This window comes from Triticum aestivum, chromosome 6B, assembly GCF_018294505.1.
Source record: "Triticum aestivum cultivar Chinese Spring chromosome 6B, IWGSC CS RefSeq v2.1, whole genome shotgun sequence".
In the NCBI taxonomy this organism is placed as follows: domain Eukaryota; kingdom Viridiplantae; phylum Streptophyta; class Magnoliopsida; order Poales; family Poaceae; genus Triticum; species Triticum aestivum.
Genome location: NC_057810.1, coordinates 13,788,878 through 13,791,274, shown reverse-complemented (window position 1 = coordinate 13,791,274; position 2,397 = coordinate 13,788,878). Strand labels below are relative to the sequence as shown.

Genomic DNA, 2,397 nt, shown 5'->3' with positions numbered 1-2,397 from the left:
CTTCAAGATGTACCTGCTAATTAGTTGCACGACTCCTATTTGACGTCCTCAACACCGATTATAGTGTATTTCACAAATCAGCAACGCCCCCCCCCCCCCTCGGTCCTGGGCTCGGCCCATTAGATTTTTTTTCTTTATTTTAAACTTCAAAAATAAGCATGTGAAATGGGATTCAAACTCTCCACCACTTGGTGTACTTCCACCCGATCTAACCTACTAGGAAAGCAAACTTGATGTGCCTAGTTACTTTTTCTTCTTCTTCTTGTTATGCGTCTTCTCTGTCTGGTTTTCCTCGGTTTTATTCCTTTTTATTTTATTTTGATCATTTCTTTTTACATTTGCTTAAATTCACAATTCTTTTAAAATCATGATTTTTTTCAGATTTATAAAGATTTTTTCATATCCATGAACATTTTATTAATTCGTGAACCTTTTTCAAATCCATGAACCTTTTTTTATATATTTTAGAACTTTTTTCAATTTCACAAACTACTTTCAAATTTGTGAACTTTTTTGTCGAATTCATGAACTTTCTTCAATCTCGCAAACTTTTTTGTTAAATTCGTTAACTTTTCTTCAAACCAATGATTTTTTTCAATTTTTTTTACTTTTCCCTTACTCGTGAACTCTTTTGTCAGATTCATGAATTGTTTTCAAATCCATGAACCTTTTTTCATATTGTAGAACTTTTATCAATTTCATGAACTACTTTCAAATTTCTGAACTTTTTGTCGAATTCATGAACTTTCTTCGATCTCGCAAACTTTTTTGTCTAATCCGTTAACTTTTGTTCAAATCACCTTTTTTTTGCAAAATGTTATCAAATTTTTCAAAAATCATAGTGATACTATTGTGCAATCAATAGCGTGGCTACATTTGTTCTTAAATTATTCACGCTGCAACGAGGTACTAGAATCCAATAGCTCTAGGTTTTTTCTAACGAGTGCTATGGAGTGAGTGTTCGATTCCTCGACGGAGCCACTATTTTGCCGGGTTTTCACGGTAAAATACAATTCGCCGCGCGCTGCGTATGTGGGCCAGCCCGGCAAGCGCCAGTTGCCTTCCGCGGCGCTCAAGGCGCGGAACATGCGCTCCCAATTTAGTTACTCCCCTGAGTAAGATGTCTCCCTCCCGCCTCACACTAAAGGTGGTGCTCCCCCGGTCCTTTTTACTCTGTGTATTAGGTTTCTGTCAGGTCAAACTTTGCAAAGATTGACTAAATTTATATTTTAAAAAATTATATAAACATCCACAAATACCAAATATGTACGCCGTCAAACTGCATCCCATAATGAATTTAAAAATATTGATTAGGCTTTGTGGATGTCGATACTTTTTTTTCTATAAGTTTGGTCTGACTAGAGATACTTTGATTTCGGACAAAACTTATGTGCGGACTAAAAAGGATCGGAGGGAGACCGGTCTCTCCATCCAAAAAAAGGTAATAAATAAATAGCAAAGAAGAAGGAGAAATCCGTATCTGAAATGGGACCGTGCGGCGGAAGGCGGCTATCCCTCAGTGTGAGCTAGCAGCATTATTGCAGGACGAGTGGTGTTATGCATGAGGGATACTAGTAGTAGCATAGCAAGTAGCTTTGCGGATAGGATAAGGGGGAGGCAGAGGATGGCACTCCCTCCCTCCTTTTCCTCATCCTATGGACGGACGGACGGACGGACCATCGTCGTCGTCATCGTCATCGCCGCCGCCAATAATGCAGTTGGAAAAGAAACGACGGTGCTACGTGCAGCCAGCCCAACCCAAGTGGGTAGCAAAGCGATGGCGCAAAGCAGAGCGGCGGCACTCATCATGCATGCAGCAGGCAGGTACTAGATCGGTTGGCTTTGCAGCCTGCAGGGGCGCCCACCGTGCGGGGAGATATGGAGCGAGGTACTAGAGCGTGTCAGCCTGGAGGAGCAGACCGACCCGTGTGCTCGCTCTGCCGGGTGCGCGTACCGATTGCTCCCATCGCGTGCGTGCGTGCCTTCCTTCCCGTGGCCGCCACCCCACGTACCCCTGCCCGCGACGCACGTGCCACCGCTCGCTATCGCTAGGGGAAGGAAGGAAGGAAGGAAGGCAGCAGGTCTCTCTCTCGCTCTCTCCGTAGGTTGTGTCGAGTTTGTTCCACTTGACTCGCTCTCTCGAGAAGAGAAGAGATCAAATCCGCCTCCAATTCCCCGATCCAGCAGCGCATCCCCGCCAGAGACGACCCACCCTTCTCCTCTGCTCCCATCCTCCCTCCCCCCGCCCAGCGCCAGATCCCTCCGTCTCCCCGGGCGCAACCCAGCTTCCAGACCCAGCGGCACCCCATCACCACCCCCGCCTTCCTGCCAGGTAACCACCCCTCCCCCCTCCCTCACCCGGATCTCGATGTTCCTCTCCTCCGCGCGAATTTGGCC

The 2,397-nt window shown here is 45.8% G+C and overlaps 1 protein-coding gene across 2 annotated transcripts in view; it reads left to right on the top strand.

Annotated features, from left to right (window-relative positions):
• Positions 1-1,924: 1,924 nt before the first annotated feature.
• LOC123135400 (uncharacterized) overlaps positions 1,925-2,397 on the top strand; it is a 3,455-nt gene continuing 2,982 nt past the window's right edge. The window contains exon 1 of one of the 2 annotated variants that reach the window (XM_044554466.1): positions 1,925-2,081. The gene's annotated coding sequence lies outside the window, so the exon portion shown is untranslated. The other variant, XM_044554465.1, reaches the window with a different exon arrangement.